Source organism: Triturus cristatus, chromosome 2_2, assembly GCF_964204655.1.
Source record: "Triturus cristatus chromosome 2_2, aTriCri1.1, whole genome shotgun sequence".
Classification (NCBI taxonomy): Eukaryota; Metazoa; Chordata; class Amphibia; order Caudata; family Salamandridae; genus Triturus; species Triturus cristatus.
This window is the reverse complement of record NC_140582.1, coordinates 708,648,657-708,676,065: the sequence shown is the minus strand read 5'-3', so window position 1 is coordinate 708,676,065 and position 27,409 is coordinate 708,648,657. Positions and strand designations below refer to the sequence as shown.

Here is a 27,409-nt window from a genome sequence, read left to right as displayed (position 1 = left end):
TGTTCTCCATGCAGGCTGCATTACAGCCTGCATGGAGAGCATGCCCAGGATCCCAGTCAGCGTCTGACAAAATGCTGTTAAGACAGCATTGTGATTGGCTGACTGGGAGCCTGGGTGTGCTTCCTGTTCAGACCAGTGAGGGAGGACAATGGAGGAGAGACGCTGCAAGGAAGTGGCGAGAAGGTAAGTTTACGTTTTTTAATATACCTGCTTCCCCCATGTCCCCCGGCCCCCGACCCCTACCCCTACCTCTCATCTGTGCTGGCCGCGACTGGCTACATGGACTTTTTATACCAAGGGGCCAGAGTGGCCCCAAAAGAGGGCAATATCTATATTCACATTAACAAAATGGGAACATGTCCCCTTTCTAAACATCTAAAAGAAAACAAAACATCCTGAAAAGCAAACACATCCTTGAACCATTAGAATATAGCACGTTTTGTTAAGGCTAAGAGGGGAGTATCAGTCTTACATGGCACTATAGACCAAAACCCCACAAAGCTCCTATCACATCCAACAAACCAGCCTCCTCCCTCACCTGTCCAATTCCTTACGAACCCAGGGTCCCTCATTTGTAGTGCAGCGCGATCGGGTGATTACAACGAAACTTCATGTGCTTAAAACCCCACCCAGCATACTCAGCATTTGGTACCTGGTGCAATTTGGACATTCAAAATGGACAATGGTCTGAACAATTAAAACAAATTAAAAGCTATAAATATTATAAAAGGGGCAGTATGTACTGTCCTTCCCAACTCACAGGCATGCCAGTAGGCTCATAGAGAAAGGCCCAGATTGTAATTGTATTTATATAGCGCCTACTATCCCTGACTAGCTGTGGAAGCACTTTACAACAAGCAGCATGCTGGTCCGGGAACCCAACGCTAGTGATTAGTCCTGTGTTTATTGGTTATTGTTGGTGAGTGGAATTAATCTTGTGCTCTCCAGGAAACCATTACATGCATTTACTGAAGTTTCTTTGAGGAAGATTAAATTATTAGGACTTCGGCATGATCTCTAGGAAGGGTATCAAGAGTTCATGCAAATTGTAATGATAAATGAGCTGGAGGTGATGCAGGGGTATTAACTACAAAAGGAGTTTGGTATGATCTTTAAAAGGAAGAGTGGGCAATTTGCACAAATCTAGTAATAGAAATTAAGGCAAACAATCAACAGAGTAAGTAGGCTGTGTTAAGAGAAAGAAGGCACGCAGGGATGCAAAATTGGAGGGTGTCACTGAAGGAAAACGGAGAGGTGACAATCAGAAGTTTTAAGTCAAGGTCAATTTTCATGCACGATTTAGGAATATAGAGAAAGCCATTTGAAATAGCACGCAATCCGAGGGTGCAAACCTGTAGAGAAACATTATTGCATGTGATGTAGTGCTCTTCTAGATACTTTTGACAGGCACTAGACACAGGTGAACAGTATGTCCACTGCTTCAATACAACCAGATCCCCGATTCAGCAAGAACAGCTGATCATCTCAGGGGTTGGAAGTATGAAGAAATCAATGGATGCATACTGGGAAATATCTGGAGATTATCGGCCTTGTAAATTAAAACGCTGAAAAACTCAACAAATTGTAATGTCTAAAGTGGATTCTGATTCGGATCTTCAACTTAGATCCGTATCGCTCCTTAACACACGGTACAAGTAGTTACAGTCATTTCAAAGAACACCTCAAGTTATTTGAGAAACGAGTTCAAGGTACAAACACAAAATACCACCATGCGACAGCAGATAGTTTGCTGTCAATTAATTATAAAATAATCATGTGAACTGTAGTAAATTAAAACAAATATTAGAACTCTATTGCCCCAAACATCAGTACCTGTTGGAACAAATGCACACAGATGTAGGTAATTACTTAAATCTCAACACAGAACGCACCGTGTCAACATTCAACAGCAGCCCAAACATAGAATCCAAGAAAGAAATTTCTATCAATATATATTTTTTTTAATACAGTGTTATAAATAATACTTTAAATTAGAAGGCTCTGAACAGTCCACCAAGAGAAAAAAAATGATAAAAATATATTTCGAGTTGCATCATATTCCCAGGTGTTCTCACAATCTTTTTGTTATACTATGATCATGTGTACCCTTAATACCCTGTAGTATAACATCATATTAATGAGCCACAGAACACATCATTGTCAAAGTGCAAAACAATATGTACCGAACGAAGAAAATTAACATCACTGTGCCAGATTTTAAAACAATTTCTGATGCAAAAAATATACTTTTCACTCTGCCGGAGAATCGGACAATCACTGCAGTACTGAATATAGGAACCCCATATAACTCTAACCATTCATACGCTAACAGAGAGTTCAACTGTCCTTCTAGTAGAAACTTGCACATTCGGAGAGATAAGAACCCCAGTGGTTTTCTCACTGAAGAGTTAAGGCAATGCATGGGGGCAGGTAACTGCTTACCTTTCTCCAGCTTCCATTATGTTCCCAGCAGTCCAGGCCAGAGAAAGATCTTATGTCTGAATCTCCTGACTTTGATGTGCTCTAGTGCTACATTCGTATTTTTTAACTCTCCGACACCACTGGCTGGAGATAGCCTGGTGATGGTTGACCAAAACAGCACAAGGATCATAGGAAGGACGTTATGACCATGGGCCTAATCCAAAACCTATTCCGTACCCCTTTGGTTTGTTTTTTTATTGCCCGTCCTGAAAGTGCATATTTCTATTCTATTACACATTACATGCTACCACGATCCGAGTGAGACTTTGTTGGTGTCAGTGTTCATGTTCTCATGATGGGTTTCCCTATCCACTTGATGGCGTTGATGACAAAGTGTTCTGTGTAAGGGAGGTAAAGGTCTTGGCATTTGTAGAAGTGGTTTTAGATTTCATATTCATGTTCTTACTGGTGTTATGTTGCTGGTCGCTATGTGACTATTTTAGGCCTACTAGAGAGAGGCCACTAATGGGGATGGTATTTATAAATGGTAAGAGAAAGAGCTATCTATTTTGAATTGGGCAGTGTAAATGAGAGGGTTCCCTTTGGTCTTTTATGATGTGGAGTGCCTTGTTACTGTCTGGTGAGGGAGGTGGGTGTGTATCTATGCAAGATGGTTTGATGCGGTTTGGTGGTTTAATTGCGTGGAATAAGCAGCAGCGGCCAGGGCAGTTAAGTGTGGTGGGGCGGGAAGTCGGCAGAATAGGAAAAGTCAAATAAAGAAATAATTCCTATTTTGTCGTCTGTCAACACCCCCCGCCCACCCCCTCCCCGTCGCATTTACCTGCAACGGCCGCTGGTGGATAATGGCAAGTTGCATGAGGGTCTTGTTGTGATATGGCATCAAGACAGAAAACCATCTGTCTGCAATTAATTATTTTATGAAAGTTGGTCTGGTGTTTCCAAGAGACTCTGTCGACCTCAGTGAGAGTATTTGTACACCTTGAACTGAACATTTTCTGGGTCGTTTCAGTACTATTCCCCATAGTTTAGACAGAGAGCTTTGAATTGTGCTTTTTGGGTTATTTGTAAGTAGTGAAGATAGGTATGCAGGTCTGGTGTGATGTGTTCTCTTGAGCATATATGAAGGAGCTTTTGTGCTGCTGTGTTTTGCATATGTTGGAGTCAGGCATGCAAGAGCATGATAGGAACGTTTATTGGCTGTCTGTGCGAATACAGCAGATGGCATAAAGAGTAGAGGGGAAAGAAGCAGGATTGAACTATGCCGCTGGTGTGTGATTCAACGACAGGTTGGAGTCCACTGCTAACACTGCTTTTTTGACTGTCTGTGATGAATTGGGGCACAGGCTATTCCTGTACGCCAAGTTACTAAATTGGGGTATATTTTATGTTACCACATGAGCATATCAGTTTTGTCTGGATTTAGTTTGATGTGGATCTATGCCATTCCGTGCTTCACATTATGTAGGTACATGCACCCTGCAAAACACAAATCAATCATTCCAATATGAAAATGGATGTAACATTTTGGTACAGCTGGTTCAGTGCAGAAAGTAAAGGAGCTGGTTCTCTGAAGTATATGCACCTACTATGAATACTCACTGGACCGATGCACTCATATGGGGAGGCAAGCAGTCAAACTAGAGCCAGAACAACTCTTTCTCAATTGCTGAGGGTGAAATAGCCTAGCCCATTTTGATGACTTTTCCCTTATTTTCTTTTACAGAATTTTAGAGGTGTAAAATTTTATTTTGTGAAGCTATGCAAGAGTCATGATGTATAGCCACAAGCTTTCAGTGACTAGGCCCAAGAGTTTCAACCTTGATAGATAGTGTTGCACAGAGATAGCGGTTAATGCATAAAAAAACTGGAGTATGTAAAAGTAAAGTAAATAAGGTAATTATGCAAGTGCACTATTATTATGGTTGTCTGGACACAGTAAAATACTTTGGACCTTCTGCTACATATTAACATTTACATCTAGAGCCTAGCAATGGAGCCCTAAATGTGAGGGCTTAAGAAGTCAGTGTCCTTTATTTATGAGTTATAGTGTATTTATGAACAAGTTAGAATCACAAAAACTAATTTGGGGCAATTGTGTATGGTGTTCCATTAGCAGAATGAGATCCTGCTTTCATCGACTGACAAATTGGTTGATAGATGGGGTGGATAAATGCCTACAAATTATGCACATTGGTATGTCCCCCTTGGGTCTGGGCACACAGAGTTGAAAGGGAGCAATTTTAGGAGAGCCTGGCTGAGACCCTGCATGGGAATAATGCTCTGAGACTGAAGTGACTGAATGAGATTGCTGAAGTAATTTAACATTAAACAGACTGAGGCAAATAGGATAAAGATGGCATGGTGTTTGCAGTTAAAGTGTGAGGCTTTTTTATTTATGAACTCGAAATCTCAAAGCTGTGATTGAGTTTCCTGTGTGACTTATTTGATGAATGATTGATTGATCAGAGGAAAGAAGGTAAATCACTAGATGCAGAGGACGTGTGGTGAAACCAAAATAAGGGCACATTTCTCAAGGAGTCCAAGACACCAGTGCCCATAGTGAGAACTTCACAAGTCTAAAGCACAGAATATGTTTTCTCGCTACATGCTGGTTGTGTACCCATCTCTGTCTCAGGAAAGATGCATTAGTGGAAAGACGACACATTGTACTACTTATGCATGGGGCCGGAAAAGAAGCTACTTTCGAGACTGGAATGTAAGTGCCCCCCCTAATTTTTTATGGCCATGGGTGGTAGAGTTGATCTCATCACGGCAGGAAGCAACTATAGCGGGTATGCATCTAAAATAGGGTTCTCAGTCTGGAAATCTGGATTATCATTCAGCAGCACATGGGATAAGGAACTCCACTCACCAAGAGTGGATTATCATATAACACGGTTAAATGCAGCAGCTGTATAAGTACCAATCCGAAAGAACACCAGAAATACAAGAAATGAGAGGTATAGTGTAGACGGATTCATAAAAGAGTAGATATGCACCATGTGCAGCATGAACTTGTTAACCCAGTCATTTTATTTGCTTAAAAGGAGTGAAGCAGAGGCACAGCTAAAATAAAGGAGAAATTAGGGAATTCACTGTTAGCTGCATGAATCGAAGAATTCCTTACATTCACCTCTTTCCTTTATGAGAGCCCAAATGTCTCACACATCGACAGAAGCCAGACCAGCCTTCCAAAAAGATACGGGACAAATGGTGTGCCTGCTCTTTGCATGTTGGGCACTAAAATCATTACTAGCTGGTTACAAGTTGACGTGTGGCTATGACTAAACACTAAGGGGGAAATTTACTAAGATTTTATGTTTGCATCAAAAAAGTGTTGCAAATCGATGCAAAATATTTTTTTGCGATTTACTTTCCAGGCCTAAACTGGATTAGTGCTGGAAATAATGTGAAAGTAATGCTACTTGAATTACTTAGCGCCAAGGGTGCGTACCATGAGTGGAGCATGGGCGTTTCCATGCAACCACCCATGGTTTCTGACGCTAAACCCAATTCAATAAATAAGTTAGACCGGGTTTAGCAACAGAAAATTGCGCCCCTTTGAAGTAGGTGCAAGGAAGGAGAAATGCTTTCATTCTCCTTCCTTTTCCAGTTTTGTACATGTGCTGTACAGCACACATAAAAAGAGGGGAAATGGTTTAAGTCGGTCTATGCATAATATTTTGCACTGGAATGTTACCCTTCCAGTACAAAACCTATTCTAGACTCACGGAGACACCCTTGCACCACGGTGCAAAGGTGTCTTAATGGCGCATGGAAGTGGATTTCAGCACCGGCGCTAGGGAAAGGGGAAGAGAGTGCCATATTTCAATAAATTGGGCGCTCTCCTCCTCTTCTTTTCACGCAGTGCAGCATTTGTGGCTGGTGCACTGCGCTGCGTGAAACAGTGGTAAATCTGCCCCTCAATGCAGAGATAATGGAGTGTAAAGGGGAACAATCAACTATTCACAGATAATAAATGTCCATTTAAACCTCAATTATTTTCAATGCACGGATACTTTTTGGGAGACGCTTTTCTAAAATGTTTTCATTCTGACCTAGAAACTTGCTAGTCATGGATGCCCTGATTCAAGGAATTCTGAAATTGACAACATTGTCCAGTGCTTGTGATCTCCAACTTGGCGACTTTAAGACAGAGCTCAAAATTCCGGCATTCTGGATTTGCGCTATAATGCAGACCTTCTCCCTGCTCCAATTAATAGATGATTCACGGAGCAGCAATGACAAGGAGAACTTGAAGGCTTGAAAACAATGATGTAATGGTAATTTCCAGAAGCTGGCTGAAAGCAGTATTGCTGGGAGTAAATTAGAGTGCAGAATGAATCGGAGAACTATCTTAAAACGATTTAAGTGGTTATTTTTTATATCTGGCACAAGGTTTAAAGCTAATGAACCAGCGTAAACAACATGTTGACCAGTTTGGATGGAATATTTACTAACTTAACAGAAATAAAAACAAAATAGTGACATCATTCAAACACCGAATAGCAGGAACCACGTTTAGCTTCAATCATTTGTTTCAACAGAATGTATAAATGCCTGAAGAAAGGACTTGCAGTATTTCGACATGAAATCCAATAATCAAAAATACAGGACTGTCTGAAGTAGGTGGTATCCTTATATAACTGTAAACTATATTTGCAACCGAGACAGCATTCACACTACGTTTTTATCAGAGTAAATGGAATGCAAGACCATTTAGAATACCCAGTAATAAAAGCTCAGTAACCAAACAATGTTCTGCTATGATCTGTATCTGGCCTGTAGGTCACGGGTTCAACTGTCACAGCAGAGTCATCTAATCCTTCCACTGTTGATAAGTGCAATCATATGTAATTAGGTTTTGAGATTAAAGGTCATACATACAATGCAGATTATCATCTGCTGGACAATTCACTTTGTAGGGTGCTCCATAATTGTCGTGCGTACAATTATCTATGATTGGTGGACAGCAACAATATACATTGCAGCACAAGAATAGTAATGCTTTGCTGATGTTCTGCAATAATTGTACTTATTAATGACATGTGTAGTGCAATTTCGTACACAAGTGTCATTCGCCGCGTTACACGAGGTTCACATTCACTGTCACTTTTCTCGGCCATATACGCCCTTACTGCCTTCATCAACAGAAGCCATGGCAAGCCATACAACTAATCCTCCCCCGCCCGGAAGCATGCACACAAAGCACAAGCAGTTAAAACGAGTCAGCATTGCAATCCCTCGCTTCCACTCTGGGCCTCAGACTGCACACCTCATGTACATTGTTCTCCACCTGCAACCATTCTACTTACTGTAAAAGCTCACCTCCCTCTTCAAACCATCTGTCTGTCCCCCTACCGTCTGCAAAACATCCTAAAATAATGTTGTTGGTGGAGACTAATTCGGTGGGTAACGGGGAGCAGTGCAAAACACTACACCCTTTCAGAGCATGCAGCCCGCAGTCCCCCCGGATCCAGCAGCATTACCTCACTGCAGCCTTGAGACACTCCGAGCATTCACCCCGGCTCTTACCCAGCGTGCCCCGCGCCACACAAAGACAACAGAGGTGTGACCAATCAGGGCGCGCAAGGGTGGCCGCGTGCGGGCTACCTCCTTTCCCCGCCGTCCATTGACAGGCTCGGCCCGTTCCGCCTGTCGTCATGGCAACACCTCCCGGCCGCGCTCCGCCGAGGCTCGTTAGGTTACTCTCCTCTTCCGCCACTCACTGACTCCACTAATTAAAACGTTAGACCCGTACGTTTGCATGTGGGCTGCGCACGAAGCCAGCAGAGCGCACCGCGAATCCCCTTCGGTAGCGAAGAAAAGTCTAAAATAAATGGAAGCCGCCCGCACTACAACCAATCAAACACGCGCTCGACAGATGGGACTTGTGTACTAAACCTAGTGCGTGGCAAAACCCAAACAAAAATACAAGCGCTCCGCGCGCGCACGCTGGCGCCTGCATGCCGTAATGTTTTTCTCAGCCCGTGGCCGGCCGCCCGGGTGGGTGTGGTTTCGAGGCTTCGCGCGGCGCTCCGGTGTATGTGGATGGAGCAGGGCGCGGTTGTTGCGGCAGGCGGCGGCGCCCAGAAGTTGGAGGTGTGCGAGGCCCACGTGAGGCGGCGCGGGCGCGCGGCTGACACCTGCAAAACACGCTGTCACTTCCGAACTGCGGTGAAACGTGGAAACTTTGCGGGCTCTGCCTCCTTCATGGCGAGCCAAGCAATACTGGCTGCCAGAAACACAGCGAGGAGCGCGGAAATAGATTGCCCCTGAGGCAGTGAAGTATTCGCCCTTGCTTCGTCCCTTATTCTTGCTGGTTTGAGAACATTTGTCAAGTGGTTTGATGCAACAAATTCATGTCAACCTCGAGGTCACTGGTTCAAACGATTCGGCCAGTCGTCTGTCAGAGTTTGCCAAAAACGTAAAGCTGAGATGAGTGATCGCCAAAATACGTCAAAGTGCGTGAAAGCAAGTGTTACTTCGCCACGGCCCATACGTGGTGGGCATCACCCTCGTTTTAATAATATTCACCCTCCTAAAAAGCAACACGACTCCGTAGACTTTCACTAGGTGACCCTCGTAGCAAACCTGCATCATCCCTTTGACTCAACCCAATTTCCTTTTTTTATCCATTCACTTTAATGGAATACTTTCTTACCAAGTCCAGAGATGAGGGGCGGACAGCACCCGCAAGTACGACTTTCTTTTACTATCCAGTCTGAGGGTAGATTGTTTTCTTTGCTTGTATTTGGGCCCTATAGTGCCCCTACTTTGCCAATGCTGGTCTCACCCTCATTCGACAGCCGAATACTTTGCAGGTAGAACCTATAGATTTGCCTCCCACAGGTAGATTGTACAGATCTCCGACAACTCGCGTAGGACAAGAGGTTACATACACGTGAAATTGAGGCATCATGCTCATTGCGGAAAGTCCAACCCATGTAAAGAAGACATATTTCACGAGTCAGCAACAATGCAACAATATGCTTACAATGTAACAATGCTCCAGTTCACCAAATGCAATAATGTTGCGTACCAGTAAACAGTGTTCCTTAGTCTCCCCGATCCTTTATGTTTGGGTCAAGATACACAGCTAAAGTGCTCCTTTGGGCTACACACAACCAAGCATGTTCTGGGCCTTCGTTAATCTCTTTTTAAAAATGTCATGAACCGAGTCACATGCACAGAAACAATTTAATGAAAATAATACAGACGCACAGAAGACACCCATATCAGTCTACTGATGGAGCTTTCAATCGACCACAGACCTTATTCAGGCTAGCAGATTCTTTAGTGAATCCCTCTTTCACTGCAGATCAGTTTGGTCCTTCTCAGATTCCGTAACCAATGTATTACCATCTTAATTGATAAGATATTAAACATAACACAGGGATTGAGCGATACTGCTGAACGCTCGTACCTGCAGTGTCAGAAAGGGACTGCTTTTATTTATATACATTTTCCCAGTCTAACAGTTTTTCTACTGCATCCCACATCAGATGCTGCACGTGCTGCCATACATCATTTCATATTCATGGACTCCCCTCAAGACCTGGCTAGTAAAACACATGCAGAAATCTTTGCTCCCACCATTGCCACCACAATTAGTATCTCCATCACAGTGAGTGCGGACCGCCTCTTCTAAAAGATGGGCTTGCATTCCCACTTTTCAAGAAAGCGATTCTTGACCCCAACAGCCTAATCATTATCAACCTACCATAACGTTGTCAGGAAAAGGTCAATAGCTGGAAAGGTCGTAGGAGCTCTGTTCCAAGCCTCTCCAGACTCTGGCACCTGCATATCTACACTCCTGTCTGGGTTTCAAATCAGACTTTAGATTGAGACTACTCGGCTTGGCTTCTGGGATGATGCTTATAAATAAAGGACATAGTGTAATGTTGGTTATGCCGGAACTCTCCACTGCATTCAGTACAATGAACCAGAAAGTATTTTGGGCAGGGTGGCCAAAAGGTACAGAAATCTGACAACACTTGTAGGACAAGAAATTACATAAACGTGAAATTGAGGCATTCTGCCCATTTGAGAAAGTCCACCCAATGTTAAGGAGACATATTTTACGAGTCAGTAACAATATATTCTACTTCAGTTCATCCAGGGCAACAATGTTGTGCATCCTCAAACTTCGTTCCTAAGTCACCACAATCCTCATCTATGTGTCCTGGCACACAGCTAAAGTTCCCCTTTAGGCTATGCACAACCAAGTTCTTTCTGTTCCTTGGTTAACTCCTGTTTTGAAAGTTATGAACATAAACATTTTGGATATGCTGGCCAACGTGTCTTTTCTTTCATACAGAATTAAAAAAATACATATTGGGTAATTTTTTTCCAACACTGCTAATGTTCCATGGGGTCCCACAGGGCTCATTCACCCCACCTGGACTCAATCTATATTTAGCCCCTTCTTTCAAATCCCTGGGAATTCTCTAGGTTGGATGTCAGTCCTGGGCTATGTGGATGCCAACCTAATATATAGCAAAGTTTATAATATCAGCCACAATGTGAGCGCTGTATGTCTCTTTGTGGATACAGTCAAAGAAGAGAGGGATTGGCACTTGTAAAGTCACAGGGGTTTCACCGGGTTTAACAAAAAAGGAGTAGTGGGACCCAGCGGAGTAACGAAACTTGAGGAGGCACCTCTGAAAAGTACATGGAGCCCCCCCCCCCCCCCCCCCCCCCCCCTTGCTCCAAACTCAGTCAGGAGCTCTCAGGCCAGGGGCCCTCCGCCCATGCACAGTGCTGGAGGGGGCCTGGAGCTAGGGGCCCCTCACACTATGGGGGCTGCAGGGGATATTGTTACACCACTGGTGGGACCTCAGCTTGGCTGTAAATGTACATACTTTAGCACTCAAGGCATCAAGCTGGCCTGTTTGATAGAATTATGGTAATAATCACTGAAATACATTAATTGGTATTTAGTGGCATTCCATATTACAACAGACAATGACCATCATTTCGTACGATTATTAAATGGCAAATACACCAGCAACCAATACCGTTCAAACAATAATATCCAACTGCTGTAACAAAACTGTTTAAGTTTTTGAAGTGATGCTGCCCACCAGCATTAAACAATGTGTACTGTATGAAGGTGAAGGTCTGTTCAAATACAAAAATAAAAAATACAGGTAGTTCAAAAACATGAAGACACCATCACATTATTATTGGGATGGGATGTGTTAATGGTTGTAGTTTTGTAGAGAACTCCTTCCTTGGTGGTGAGGCGAACTGTTAGTGAAGGTAGTGCGTAGGGGGTTAGTACAGAGATCATGCTTTCTAGAGACTTGGTTGTGAACAGGCACATGACATGAGAGTAATGTGTCAAGCAGCTTCCCCTTTGCACTGTTGATGCGTTTTGACAGGGCTGGTAAAACAGGGGTCACATCAGGAATATGCTGGGTCATGAATCTGTGGTAAAATATAGCAAAATATAGGGCACATGAACATTTGCTGGGGGTTGTGATGATAGTACTCACATGGGAGGGAAAATATCGGGTGCTTTTTCAATTGTAGCTTGAACACAATTTCTTCTCTGCATAGACTAGAGGAAGGCTCAGATGCATGGGAAGAGCATTGCTGTGGTAATGATTTTGACTTCACAAACTAAATTATACATGAGCGCGCCACGCCTAGGGGTGCGACAAAATTAGGCTAGAGGTGTATATGGTCCTTACCTCCAACACTATTCCGACTCTACAACTGTTTGGACAAGATGAGGAACGTAGCTCCAAGACAGCAATCGGTTGGGGTCGGCATTGTTGATGCCTGGCATTAGTTTTGATCAGGGCACAATAGGTGACTGAATGTCCGGCATGAGATTCAGGACATCAACTCCGCACCTGTTTGTGCGATTACAAAACTTTTTTTTATAAGGTCATGTCACCTTGATCTCAAACGTTTTCAGCCCGCAAACCAACCCAGCCTGGTACCACAGAAGAAGCTCTTGTTGCAAACTTATCTCTTTCACAACCTTTAATTTTATCAGCACTGTGAACAATTGTTTGTTTTGTAAAATAGGTTCGACGGATGTTGCTTGTATTTTTTCAGAAATGCAGTTGATAACCTATTATGGTGAAGGAAGAGGAGTGGAAAGTGCTTTCTAAGCAATCACTACTACTAAATGTTTGCCATAAAATCTATGCCTGAAACACTAAGGTTTCGATGAGCATATTTTCATTCTGTATGTATTCATCTTCCCAGGGGTTGGATTGAAAGATTGAGACACTGTGCAGGGCAAAGGATTATAGAGCCTAACTTCATTGCAAGTCACAGGACACTCATTACCTGGGAATAAGGGGGAATGTCCAAGACCCGATCAATTTTTAGGAGGTTGCCCAGGTCTGTCCCCCATTGAATAGCCGAGCAGGTGGTTTCGCCTTTGTGTGGATGGATAGAATGCAATTGTAGGATTGAGTAAACAGTTCCTTCTTTCAACTACAAAGCCTAAACAGGTCACACCCTTGCTCTTACTGAAACAGAGCAGTAGTGGTTGGTATTGAATTAGTGGATTACACCAATTGACCTTGTGCAGAACCCCTCATTCCCACTGTACATACAATGCAACTGTTTGTCTTGACAAATTATTGAAAACATGAGAACATATCTTGTTGGCTAGCCGCTCCCTTCCTAGTTACAAGGAAAAGATGGTCGAATGGAAGAACGCATGTCTGAACTTCAGGGGTTTGGCTGGCAATGGTTATCAATGTTCTCATTCAAAATAGCGTATTAGGCACTTGTTAAAGATCGGTGTTTCAAATGGACCTCTGAGGGAGGCACACATATTTCTGTGCAGGCCACACAGATCTGGAACAAGCACTCTGTCACAATCCATATTGCTCCTGTGTTTCCACCTTTAGGCTCCTGTTGAATACTCATCTGTTCTATAACAGCATTTTAGTTTACCAGCTCCAAGAGACCAAACTGGCTTCTGTATTCTACACAAATGTCTCATAGTGTACACCTGTTTTTACCTATCCTAAAGGGGAGTCGACTGTTATTAAGCGCCTGGATACACCATCAGGTGATTAATTGAAGTATTCTCCAACAGGTTTTTCGGTGGTCCATAAGAAATAACGTTGATAGTCTCATTAACTTTCACCCTTTAACTTTTCAGGGGAGGACTAATGCACAACATTGGCTCATTACAGATGCCCACGGGACTTGCAGAACAGCCTCCAAGTTATGACAGGGCACATCACACCATTGAATACAAGATGTGACCATCTCCAAAATACTGGTGTACGTTACATACTACTAGTTTGTCTAATGTGCAAATGTCTTCTTAGCTCTGCAAAATAGTACAATCACCCGGATAGCTTCTACAGTGCTCTAAGCCTGCCGTGTGATAGAGGGAGGACCATACTCTCATCCCAACATCTTTCAGGCATACTGGTTTCATTCGCATGCTAATATTTAAAGAAGTACTTTTCTTGGGATTTTGTTTTGTATGTTTTGGATACATTGGATGACTCACTCAAATATTCCACATCTAGGCTTCTTGGAAATCATGCACTCCCTACTCAGACTTAATATGGTGCAGTAATACTGGCTGTCACACGCAGTGAAGGCATTAGTGTAAAGATCTGTAGACTATTGAAATTTTATTTCGCTAACAACTGTCGGAGCCATCCTCGAACAATGCAATGCTACGTGGCCGCAATTAGAGTTGCACTCGATTAGCCAAATAAGCCTCGAATATAGCAAACAGCAATTTGCCAATAGCAGCAAAAGTCACTGCACTGGCTCCGATAGCTGGCCACAAGTTTACCCCTGCTGTTTGTGTTAGACATCGAATGAATGCTCAATAACACATCTGAGGAAGGGGTCTGTGTGATCTATATGGCCTAGAGCCTTGTAATGATTTATTTTGTATACACATATCTAGACCATACAGAATTATTTACTTGGGTTACCATGAAAAGAAATAACCCTGTTGCTAAAATCCTACAGAAACCTTAGTGTTGACAATGCTTTTCCGGCTATATACAATTATACTCTTGGCTAAATTGGAGAGAGAAAAGGTGTTGTCTCTGCTTTGAACTTTTATTACGTTTACCTCGGTTTTGAGGGAGAGCTCAGATCACAGTATATGGAGTGCTGCTATAGAAGGCAATATAGAGGGCAATTAGCGAGCATGGCTACAGAGATGGCGTTGGAAATGTTTAGTGATCAGTAGATTAAGTGTTCAGAGGAGCAATCCCTGCTGAAATGTAATTTAATGAGGAGACTGATATAGGGCTGAAAGTGCACTAAATTTGGATGTGCAAAGGAGATGCCTTTCTGGAGACTGCAAAGCACACTGCAGCGAACTATTGCACTCAGTGACGGGCCATATATATCCCTCTTTCTTGAGGAAAATGACCACATCAGTTAAACTGCTTCTTTTTATCCTTCCAATCCGATTTTCTACCATATATACTTGAAAAAAGCCAAAGATTTCTCACTACGGATTATTCCATGTGCCACAATTACCCAAGATTAAGACACTTATTTGCAGGTCTTTCAAAGTACTTCTCTTGGTCTCTCCATTTACTTACAGAGTACAAGGGCGAAAGAGCCTCAAGTCGTTAACACCACATACAGCTTCATATTTGAAGTTTCACATTCAGACAATGATGGTGAAATGTGCCTTTTCCGCTTCTGATCAATTTACAATTGAAAAAGCTTTAAATTTCCGAATATTATGCCTACAAGGTTTCCACCACATGCTTGTTTATGTTGTGGACATCACTCTTAGCTTTGGGTTACAGTGTCCTGAGTAACTTAACACTTAATTACAAAATTAGACAGACCACTCTGCCGTGTTTATAGTAAGCTGTGACCCAGACACTTAAACTCCTTAGGTTAACCTGGGATAGGCTCGTGAGTTTATTGCTCCAAATGCCAATGTAAAAGCATATTGTGTCAATGTGGGGAAGTGTGGAGCAAAACAATCTGTAATAAATTAGCTTAGATAGCGTTGCATTTGAGGCCAAAAAAAATGTTTACATTTGGTTTCCACTGGCAGCACTTGGCCCAGTAACAGAGAACCGGTGGAAGCTTTCCAAATAAGAGTTAGAAATTGCAAGGTGCGGTTTGATGAATCAGTGTCACAGCACTTGGCATCTTGTAACATGGACCACAAAACACAGGGGTAGGCAGGGCATTTATTTTTACCACACACCATTGTAGAATATCGATAAATTAGAACTTTTTGCACGCAGGGTCATACGTGCACTGTGATAAATCTAGTCTCTAGGCTACCCGCCACAAGACCACACAGCAATACTACTATTTTTCAGCAGCTTGGAAGACTGCTTTATATCCGTCTTTCCTAAGGTACGAGAAAATACTTATCAACAAGCATTGGCATAGCCAATAGGTCTCGCTTTTGGGACCTTATAAGTATTTAGTTTTGCAGCACAATATCCTTGGTGCAACAACATCAGCTGTTGCATGGCTAAACCCTGTACCTTATAAGTGTTTAGCCATGCAACAGTTGATGTTGTTGCACCACGGATAGTGTGCTGGATAACTAAACACTTAATGTCCCAAAGGAGAGACCTATTCGCTATGCCAATGCTTGTTTAGCGATGTTGTGCAGCATGGATAAAGAGGAACCCCCCCCCCCCCCCCCCCAAAAAAGATGCTATTATGCAGTCGCAGCAGCTGTGTCATTTTGTAGGTAAAAGCACAACACATGAACGCACCTACAGCGTGCGTGTTAAGTTTTCTTTTTTTTAATTTACTGATCCAAGTTGTACTGGTAAATAAAGAAAAATAAAGCAGTGCCAAAGCTTTTTTAAAAAAAAAAAATTTTTTAAGGCGCGTGGAGGGAAATAACGAAAGCAGGGCTCAGAAGCAACACGGAGAGTACTGGTGCGGGAAAGATTACAGAGGATGGAGTATGTGTGTGTGTGTGTGTGTGCCTGTGTGTGTGTGAGAAAGAGAGAGCATGCATGTGTGCATGCCTGTGTGTGTGTGAGGGGGAGAGAGCGAGAGAGCGTGCATGTGTGCGTGTGTGAGAGAGGGAGACAGCTTGTGTGCATGAAAGAGAGAGTTGTAGGGAGAGTGGGTATATCCAATCAATGAGAGGAAAGGCGCCCCGCGGCACCGGTTCTCATGCAATCTTTTCGTGTTTTTAGGTATTTCAAATGCTGTTTTTTTCGGACCGGTGTAATCTACACACGAGGGACAAGCGGGGAGCGTGGAGTAGAGCAGGAAAAGGTGTGAGGGAACGCGCACACACACCACCCTAGCCTTTCACAACTGCACCCACTGCTGACTCCGCAGCTGCAGGAGAATCATTAACAGGCACCAGCCCTGAGCAGCTGGAATGAATGATGCACCACCACTGCTGGAGACTTGACAGGGAGCAGAGGCCTGCCTGCTGTCAAGCCATGGCCCTATTGAAAGCAGTGAGCACCAATGAATGTCTTACTGTGCATAGTAGAAGTCAAAAGTGGTTCGGCACTGCACACTGCCACCACCATGCCACCAGTGCTGGAGGCCTGAAAGGGAGCAAAGGGGTCCTTGAATCATACCACAGTCAAGCTAAAAGCACCAGTGAAGGTCTTACTGTAACTACCCCCACCACGCCACCAGTGCTGGAGACCTGGCAGGGAGCAAGGGGTCCTTCTATCATAATTAAAGCACCAATGAATGACTTACCGTGCGTAGCAGGAATCAATGGTGCTTCTACACTACACACCAAAGAAAGAGAGAGAGCATGCATGTGTGCATGCCTGTGTGTGTGTGAGGGGGAGAGAGCGAGAGAGTGTGCATGTGTGCGTGTGTGAGAGGGGGAGACAGCTTGTGTGCATGAAAGAGAGAGTTGTAGGGAGAGTGGGTATATCCAATCAATGAGAGGAAAGGCGCCCCGCGGCACCGGTTCTCATGCAATCTTTTCGTGTTTTTAGGTATTTCAAATGCTGTTTTTTCGGACCTCTGTAATCTACACACGAGGGACAAGCGGGGAGCGTGGAGTAGAGCAGGAAAAGGTGTGAGGGAACGCGCACACACACCACCCTAGCCTTTCACAACTGCACCCACTGCTGACTCCGCAGCTGCAGGAGAATCATTAACAGGCACCAGCCCTGAGCAGCTGGAATGAATGATGCACCACCACTGCTGGAGACTTGACAGGGAGCAGAGGCCTGCCTGCTGTCAAGCCATGGCCCTATTGAAAGCAGTGAGCACCAACGAATGTCTTACTGTGCATAGTAGAAGTCAAAAGTGGTTCGGCACTGCACACTGCCACCACCATGCCACCAGTGCTGGAGGCCTGAAAGGGAGCAAAGGGGTCCTTGAATCATACCACAGTCAAGCTAAAAGCACCAGTGAAGGTCTTACTGTAACTACCCCCACCACGCCACCAGTGCTGGAGGCCTGGCAGGGAGCAAGGGGTCCTTCTATCATAATTAAAGCACCAATGAATGACTTACCGTGCGTAGCAGGAATCAATGGTGCTTCCACACTACACACCAAAGAAAGAGAGAGAATGCATGTGTGCATGAGTGCCTGTGTGTGTGTGCGCGAGAGAGAGGGGGAGAGAAAGAGCATGCGCGTGTGTGTGTGTGTGTGAGAGTGGGAGCGAGAGTGTGCATGTGTGTGCATGCGTGTGAGAGAGCGCGCATGTGTCAGTGCATGGGTGTGTGTGAGAGAAAGGGAGAGAGAGAGTGCATGTGTTTGTGCGTGTGTGTGAGAGAGAGAGAATGTGCATGTGTGCGTACCTGTGTGTGTGTATGTGTGAGAGCGAGAGCGTGCATGTGTGCGTGCATGTGTGTGAGAGAGGGGAAGAGAGAAAGAGAGCAGAGAGCCTGCATGTGTGAGTATGCGTGTGTGTGTGAGTGCGAGAGAGCGTGTATGTGTGCCTGTGTGTGTGTGAGAAAGAGAGAGCGTGCATGCCTGTGTGTGTGTGAGAGAGAGAGGGAGAGGGAGAGGGAGCGTGCATGTGTGCGTGTGTGAGAGGGGGAGAGAGAGAGCTGTTGTGCGTTGGTTTTGATTAGATGAATCGGGTGGCTCTGTATCATAGGTTATTATACTTGGATTCCTGTACTGGCTTGATGTAGTGAACTTTTATGAAGCCGCCTTGTTACGCATGATTTAATTACGAGATGCAAATATGCACACTAGTTAATTACAATCTTAACTTTAGTAATATTAAACTGTTTAGCACATTGGGGGTTGTCATGGCTTGACAAAGGGATTGGTTTCCGAGAAGAATCAGATCTGCACATAATTATAAAATGTTTATTATTGCATAATATCACTGAATTACACAACTGGTACCTGCAAGCCTTTAAATACAGGAGATGCCGTTGCTATTTGAGGCCACGGGGAGGGGAAGGGGGGGCAGTGGTAGTCTCTAGAGTGGTGCGCGCGCGGCCGTTGCGCGACGCGAAAGTGATCGCGATTAAGCGCGCGGCGAGCGATGCCCTTAATGAGCATGAGGAATGCCATATTGCGCCTCTGCTCAAGCGCGCGCCCGCGCACATGCACTGCAAGCTGTAGCCTGGAGTAGCATTTTTTGAAGCCCTTACTTAAAGTCTCACTAGACCAGCACAAGCGCTGGGTCAGGGGAGACCTAAAAAGCAGGCATAGTAGGACTGACAATAACTTACAGCTACAGTAACAATTTCTCCCCTAGGCACATATGTGATAAACACTGTTGAGTCAATCTTAAATATAAATACAGAAATAATCTCACCACTTGGGAATATAGAGAAGCTCCCATGTAGGACCACCTGGCAATGTACAACACCAACATATGCAAAGGTGGCCTACTTGAGGTTACAAATGATATTCCTCTGTGCTTGTTGCTTTGAAGAACCTTGTAATTGTTTTAAAATTAAAAGTGCACTATTTTTAGTTTTGTGGTAGGGCATACAGTATCTATTTTAATGTATCCTTAATCTACGGCTACAAAAAACGCACTAAAATGAATACAGTCCCAAATTAGCCTGCCTCAATAAAGCCCAACCCTTAAAAAAGTTATACGTTTACTAATAAAGGATATGTTAAATATACATTTGATAGAAGTCAACAGTTTATAAATAATATTACATTAGCTGTGAAATCTGACCGTACACAATGCCACAGTTGGGGTTACATGCACATGTTTGTATCTGGCATATATGTTTACTTACGGCTCAAATGGACTAGATCAGACGAGTGCTACATTCTAACTGGAAAAAGTCTACTAACACAACATATATAACACCACAAGCCATATTTGTTAGTCAAGGGGTGCTAAACCTTGGTTCAAAAAAGCTGGAGCCATATCAGAATTTTAGGATAACCACCTATGACACATTAACCTTGGATTTATCTAATGTATGTAGTCAGTGCTTGGCCTGAAAAATTGGCATGGATCTGATCATCATGAACCTTTATTGGACTTTGCCATATTAGTTGTACTGTGACTGCGACATAAAACCTCATATGAAACTTGAGAAAACCACAGTTAGGACTGAATTATTGTTGCAGGAGTGTTCAAAGTAAGGCAAAAGTCATTTGAAAGATATGCATTAAACTTTGTGTGCAGTTGCAACATCGCAGTGCTCAAAACTATGCATAAAAAAACGTTGCGGCCGTTGCAAAATTGGCAAAGGTTAAAAATAGGACCAAAAAGGCTGTGCGCAGCAATGGGAATGTTCCTACTTTTGTGCATGACCCTGAGCACATTGCTCCGCAATTACTTACTATTCCTTCCAGCAGCTTTCACCTCTGATGGGGTGGGACTTCGAGCAAAGTGGAAAGGAAGTGATGCAGGCTACTTCATCCCCCTCTGCCCTTCACGAATAGGGTAGCCTTGAGAGACAACATTTAACCAATTTCCTGAAGCCTTAAGTTTACATCCCTGTGGTGCTACAGAAGGTTAGGCCAGCAAAGTGAACCTGTACTCGACAATATGAGGGAACTCAGCATTTCTGTATGAAGTGTGAAGTTCCTCGATTGTGATTTTGGCCAGGCCGACATGCATTTACAGAGAAGGCCTCTAGATTTCTGGAAGCCAAGAAGACCTTTTTCTTTTCACTGGGGTTTTCGGTAACAGGCACCCGAAGACATTTAAGTTTGCAAACTTATGACCAGGTACCTATTTCCCTCATGAATAATTCTTAGTTCAGCATGAACTACATACATGCCGTTCTCCTTTTCTTACCCGACACAAAACTCTCTGACTTGATTCAGGAAGCGCATCCTGTTGGTACTAACTCCTTAGATGAGCAACTGACATTTGTTCCACAAGGCACCAGTAGTACATTTGTAAGAAGAGCGATTATTGTCCTGGGTCATTCTCATACATCAGTCATTCACATTATGCATTGAAGAAATGATGCCACTTTTACATCTTCAACATCTTGTTTAACTCATGAAATAAATGCAACCACATTTAAGTGTGTGAACCCGATTTTCAACTCGTTCGTTGGGCTTTACATCTGATTAAGCTCTTTGCATTCTCATTCTTAGTTTAACTTAGTATATTAAACAATGAAATAACTTGGATCAATTCCAGAATGTAGCACACATGATCATAGGTCAGTTGATCGTAGCATGCAATAGCGCAGAAAATAATGAGACTCATCAATTTCTCCACATCTAAAACAGATGCAATGACACGGTCGATAGTAAAGGAAAATTGGATTAAACTATGCTGAAGTATTACTTTCAAAGCAAAATTTATATGAGCACCACATGTAGCAAACTTCAAAGTAGTGCCCTGCCAACTTACAGCCACTATATGAAAAAACAATTTAGGTACAGGCACAAAATAGGAGCGAGTGCAAGAGTTTCGGTGCTCGCTTTGAGAGCAGGCCCTGTTCTTTCTGCATGGTGTGGAGGTACTCCAGATGTTGTTGGATAGGCTGTGTTTCCTATCCACCTCAGTGTGTAAGAGTTGAGAAGAACTGGTGGAATTCACCAACAGTGACCTTTGACTGAACGTACACAAAGCAAGAAATATTGAGAACGAGATAGCTGCAAGGGAGCGCTACTGAGAACTGCTTAGCTTTAATTTACCATCTATAAAATGCCCCTGAATGGAAACTGGACCCCTGCATACTTTTCAAAATGAAAATCCACAGAGCCCCTCCCCCCTTCCCCCCCAGGCTAGTGATACTGCAAGATGCCGCCCACATCCCAGGAGAAAATTTGCATTAGAGGAGATATATCTTCATGTAGTTATGTATCCTTCGACATTGCAGGTTACCCATGTGATGTTATATGAAGAATAGTTGACAGAATTTTGCCGCACGGCAAGGTACAAGAGATCCATTTATTGGATTCAAGACCAGATGAACATAGTTGAGTTAATCTGGTCGCTTTTATTGAATTGACCTACTGACCCTAGGTTATAGCCTTGTGATGAAAGTATACTGTTACAAGCTCGTGACACAGCCCATCACGTTCATTAGAATATCAATGACGCACAGCAGGAAACCAGAACGCAGACCCACTGCACTTTGTTAGCATCTCTGTGCTACCCCCGGTGTTCTCGAACTGTTCTAATACTCTAGGTCAGCAACATGTGATAAGTCTAGATTTCCCTGGGCCCGTCCCAATATGCCAGAGAAGGACAGTTCAGGATGAATTGCTCCAATTGGTATACTGTAAGGACCACTACAAAAGGATGCAAATACCCACCACTCTCCTCTTTTCCTCCTGTGGAAAATGGTGCAGATTTAGAGTTCACCTGTTAGAACAAACACTTGCATCGTAACTACACTTTCTCTTGTTAAGTGCCTGCCAAGCAAGCCACTGCCGGGGTTCCTGGGGTCCAGACAAGGCTCGGGGATAGCAATAGAAGTGAACCATTTTTTTGATTCGGTCGACGACATGTTTTGACAAATGTTTGCCTCCTTTGCTTGTGCGCTTATACTAAGCATCTTAAGTCTTGTATGTATCCATGATATCTTTATACCTTTCTCATAAAAGTAATTATTCAGAAAGGACGAAATTAGAGCAAAAACTGGCTAGCTGGAACTGCGAAAGAAGGCTCACAGGCATGAAAACTTACGAAGGGACTCGATGACAATAGTGAAGGATACAGATGTTCCCTCTTGTTCAGTGATCAGTAGATGTATGCCAAGAGCTGAGCTACAAAGGTGTAGGAAAGCAAGACGAAATCTAAGGTACATGGTCACAAGATCACAAGAGATTTCTAAGTGTGGATTATACTAGGGGCAGAGGGGTTAAGATGTCAATCACAAAGAGTTGGGTTAAAACGGAAGGAAAACTTTCAATTAAACAGAATGTTAAATAACTGTGTACACTTGAAGGGCATTATTTCAAGAAAGGACATGGCCCAGTGCTTGGATTATCTCTGGTGGAAAGGTAGAGGAACATTTTACATAGCTGGTGTTTTAATGCATATCGGCAAAAGGACCAACTACATTTCTCAGCTCAATGTGCAACAATCATGCTTGTGAGTCCAATTACATTTAATGAGGTGTAAAGTAATGCGATAAGAACATGCAGTCACTGCTGCACAAGAATTGGGAAACTTTGCGATGTTACAAATGCAAGTAGTAGTCAATCACTTAACAGCCCACATAACCTCAACAACCTACATTATCATTGGTGAGTTTGTTTTTATTCTTGCTTGGGTGACAACTTCAAAAAGATGTTTCTACTAGGCTTTGCCATATATTCTTTCCTACTTCTATGGGCTTTAGTTGACAGGTGGGCAGAACTAGCACTACAGCCAGTTAGTATTTAGTTATCCATGTGAGAAAACGTGTAGTTCTCTCTGAGAATCCACATTTTTGTTTACGGTCTTCTAAAAGCAACCACCTCTTAAAGAAGTCCTTTACCATGCAGTAGTATTAAGCAGTTCTGCACCCTAGAAGCACAAGCCTTAAAGTCGTGCAATATGAAACCACCACACTGCATCTTCAGGCCTTTTCACCCAAAAAGGCCACATCCAGTAGGTCTTTCAGGCTGATGTGATTATTTTTATTGCAAGCAAGAAAACAAGAAAAATATTAATAAAGTAAACCTACCACCACCTAAACATGGCGGCCATATGCTTGCAATAAAAATGTCAAATGTAGCACTTTCATTGCCCTTATGGTATAAATATATCAATGTATTGAAATACTTAGAACGCTTGGGCATTGAAAGGGTTAAGATAATATGTGCATATCATTTTAGTGGGACAGATAGAGTGCTCAATATTTGGCCGAAGGGGAGGCTGGGCACAGGCTCCCAGCCTCCCCTTCGGCCAAATACTGAAGTTGCTCTCACGCATGAGAGCAGCTTCAGGATCGGCCTGAGCACCGAGGATTTGCACTCCGAGGGAGACTGGGAGCCTGTGCTTTGCCATCTCCAACCCAGCCACACGGCTGGGTTGAAGAGAGCCTCAGTGCCTATGACGGTTTGGCCAGCCCTGAGACAGCCAGCCAAACCATCATGCGCACTGATAGCAGTGCCCACCACTCCCTTTGTGCCTATAATCCCCCTAACCCCGCCCCTAAGACTCAGCCTGGAAACAAAATAAAACGATAATAATCCAGAGTTTATTATCGTTTTATTTCTTTAATGCTGCTGGCAGGGGGAGGCGACGCTCCTACGTCATAACGGAGGAGCCGCCGGTGCTCACAGTGCAAGAAAGGCAATTGCTGAAGTGGGCAAACCCATTAGCTTTTGCAATATGTTGCGGTGATGGAAGGAAAAATGTGAATAACAGCTGAATAAACCAATGGATGGAGATGGCTGAACCAAAGCCCCTCTATGTATGTATGTATAAATTACATTTTTTATTAATGATTTTTTAATTACATGAGGATGGCAAACAGACCAAGCTACCGCGAATCCACACCTAAAATAACTAGCGTAAACCAGAGCCCACTGGGTGATCATATTTTTACCGACCCAAGGAAAACACTAATCATGACTGACGTTTAGGCCTAAGAAGGCAACTTAAGTTTGTGTACTCACAAGCTGCTCTCCATGAATTCACTCCACATGAAAATAATATCAAGTGGTGCGACTCTAAACAAAGCAAATCTATGCCAAAACATTTGTTGAACCAAAGGGCTATCAAATAAAAAAATAAACCAATTTTTACTAATCAAAATAGCAGCAATGGGTAAAGAAAAGGCCAGCAGGAGAATAGGTTACTGCTTTGCTGGCCTCCAGAAAAGTTTCAAGTTACAAAAATAAAATATTACTGGCCCTGCGTTAAAGAGAACGAGCACTAAAACGATTATGGATGGGACCATCTTCTACATCAAATTTTAAATGGTTTCTGTTAGAAAGCGCTCAATCTGTCCCACTAAAATGATATGCACATATTATCTTAACCCTTTCAATGCCCAAGCGTTCTATGTATTTCAATACATTGATATATTTATGCCATAAGGGCAATGAAAGTGCTACTTTTGACATTTTTATTGCAAGCATATGGCCGCCATGTTTAGGTGGTGGTAGGTTTACTTTATTAATATTTTTCTTGTTTTCTTGCTTGCAATAAAAATAATCACATCAGCCTGAAAGATCTACTGGATGTGGCCTTTTTGGGTGAAAAGACCTGAAGATGCAGTGTGGTGGTTTCATATTGCACGACTTTAAGGCTTGTGCTTCTAGGGTGCAGAACTGCTTAATACTACTGCATGGTAACGGGCTTCTTTAAGAGGTGGTTGCTTTTAGAAGACCGTATACAAAAATGTGGATTCTCAGAGAGAACTACACATTTTCTCACATGGATTACTAAACACTGGCTGTAGTGCTAGTTCTGCCCACCTGTCAACTAAAGCCCATAGAAGTAGGAAAGAATATATGGCAAAGCCTAGTAGAAACTTCTTTTTGAAGTTGTCACCCAAGCAAGAATAAAAACAAACTCACCAATGATAATGTAGTTTGTTGAGGTTATGTGGGCTGTTAAGTGATTGACTACCACTGGAATTTGTAGCATCTCAACGTTTCCCAGTTCTTGTGCAACAGTGACTGCATGTTCTTATTGCATTACTTTACACCTCATTAAATGTCATTGGACTTACAAGCATGATTGTTGCACATTGAGTGCAACCGGACGCCAGGAGTCTCTAGCAGTAATACAGATTTTAATGTGGACTCTTGGCCACCACAGAGTGTACACAACATTTGTAACTGTCTGATTTTCAACTTCTGGTCTTGAATCAAGTAAGTTAGAGGGTAACATCATTTAATGTTGGACCTGATGATGGCCCTGTCACATAAACCGTCCCTTCAATGAGTGTAAATTAAAAATGATATTTGTGTTTCCGTTATACTGTAATAACATACGTATTAACCCAAACATAGCTGTTTCACTTATTGATGATGGGCTCTTACCTACCTCCCTCTTTCTTGGATCTTATACTGCTTCACTAAATATTCTTTAAACTGTATGCATCAAGTTTGTAGAAAAGAAAAACTTTTGTATATATACACATTCTCTTTTTAAAGTCTTATTTCAGGAGTAATACGTTCTTATTTGAGTCACAGCCAACTGTTAATGTTACGGGAGACATGGAAGAAATCTCCACAATCTAAGCAACAGATAGGTTTAGGCCAACTCAAAAAATGAAAGTACCAAAGGGAATCAGAATTATTGCACAACGTTTGTTTTTTATTGTTACTTTTTGGACTTTCCAACATCCTAGCGCCAGCCCAGTTACTAGCTAGTAATTCGGGATGCAGGAATAAGTCTCTAGGTGTTGATAATGGGGTTGAACTAACATTTACTCTTTTTCACCTTTGGAAATTGTATTCGTAGGAGAATATCCACAGGAAAAAGAAAAAAAAAAATCAAAAAAGAGTTCACACCAAGTGCCAGGAGTTGGAGGCATTTAATTTGTAATTTATTAACCAAAAGACACCAGCAAAATGTAAAATCCTGCTCTCTATTGATGGGAGTTTCTCCGTGCCACCATTTTCCAGGTTTCGTACGAACTGTTATCTTGGTGCAGGGCTGTTGCTGTTAAATGTTTTGTTAGGACAGCTCTAGAAAAACAATTTGAATCTGCCAAGTTGGCTGGAAATAGCGCCGGCAAATTGAGGGCTTATTTTGCTAAAAGGAGCTCAGTGTGTTTACTCTAGGCTTCGGTGAGGAATGACAGATTATCTTCACTGGCTGCTAGAACTAGGGTGATTTTTCTTTTTTTAACAAGAAAATATTTAAGGCAAATAAAGTTAAACACATTTGTAATACAGATGGGAAGCAGAGTATGAGCCAAGAATGGCCAATTGTTGGCAATCAAACTGCATATATTTATTGGGTGGTGTTGAGCAGCGCACGTGGCTCACCAGGACGCACACAGTTTTATGGCTGTGATCAACCCCCATGAAAGTAATAAGTAATCCATTTAAAAAACAGTAACTATTTTCATTTTCTAGCAAGCAGAACACCTGGGAGAATCTATCAGCTAAAGACTAAAGACTATCGGTAGGAAAGAAACAACGTCCCTTAAAATGTACTAACCACGTACCGCCCATGACTGCATCTAGTTTTCATGGAATTCAAAGTCAAAAAGGGGTACAGGTCGATGGTGCAGGGATGCGCCTTCTCAAACTAATGCCGATGTCACTAGCCACCAAAAATGGACATAACTTCAATGTTCCGCACACATGAAACGACCTAGGATGAAGTCTGAACCAACGGCAAACTCAAATCAGTTTTTACATAGTGTTTAATACTGTGGCTTTGCCTAATTCGAAGCACTCTTAATTTTCACAGATAAGGTAACTAAGTCAAAGCAAAATAGATTATTTCCATGCAAGTGGAGTTTGGTCAAGTGGAGAGGTCGTGGCTAGAACTGGCATCCACTTATCACAAGTGGTAGCCGAACATCTCCCACAGTTAGTCATTTGTTTTTCTATTAAATATACGCCAGTAACTAACTAATCCATGTTACTTCTTCCAGTTAGTTGCCCATTCCAGGAACCCAAGTAATATAAATTGACTCCATGTTGGAGAACCTGAAACCCCGTTTCAAAAGTAAAA

General features: G+C 42.9%; 1 protein-coding gene across 7 annotated transcripts in view; it reads right to left on the bottom strand.

Annotated features, from left to right (window-relative positions):
• Positions 1-27,409, bottom strand: part of STOX2 (storkhead box 2) — a 591,130-nt gene that overhangs the window by 130,906 nt on the left and 432,815 nt on the right. The window contains exon 1 of one of the 7 annotated variants that reach the window (XM_085641897.1): positions 7,932-8,204. The exons of 5 other annotated variants lie outside the window; for them this stretch is intronic. The gene's annotated coding sequence lies outside the window, so the exon portion shown is untranslated. Of the gene's footprint in view, positions 1-7,757; positions 7,879-7,931; positions 8,205-27,409 lie in introns of those variants that run through there. One more of the 7 variants, XM_085641898.1, reaches the window with a different exon arrangement.